Source organism: Octopus bimaculoides, chromosome 4 (assembly GCF_001194135.2).
Source record: "Octopus bimaculoides isolate UCB-OBI-ISO-001 chromosome 4, ASM119413v2, whole genome shotgun sequence".
NCBI lineage: Eukaryota > Metazoa > Mollusca > Cephalopoda > Octopoda > Octopodidae > Octopus > Octopus bimaculoides.
Genome location: NC_068984.1, coordinates 123,852,547 through 123,852,807, shown reverse-complemented (window position 1 = coordinate 123,852,807; position 261 = coordinate 123,852,547).

Here is a 261-nt window from a genome sequence, read left to right as displayed (position 1 = left end):
GCGAGGCGCGTGCGTATGTACACGGAAATGTGTACTTCTGTGGCTTTATATGTATTAGTGTGTTTGTGTTCATGTGTTAGTGTGTAGGTTGTGTGGCTTCTCTGCGTGCATAGTTGTGGGAATATATCTGTGACTGTGTGTATGTTTGTGTGATTGTGTGTTGGTGCGTAGGTGTAAAGATGTGTACGGGTGTATGTATGTATGCATATGTGTGTGTGCATATAAATATATATATGTGTATGTGCGTGTGCGCGCGTGTGT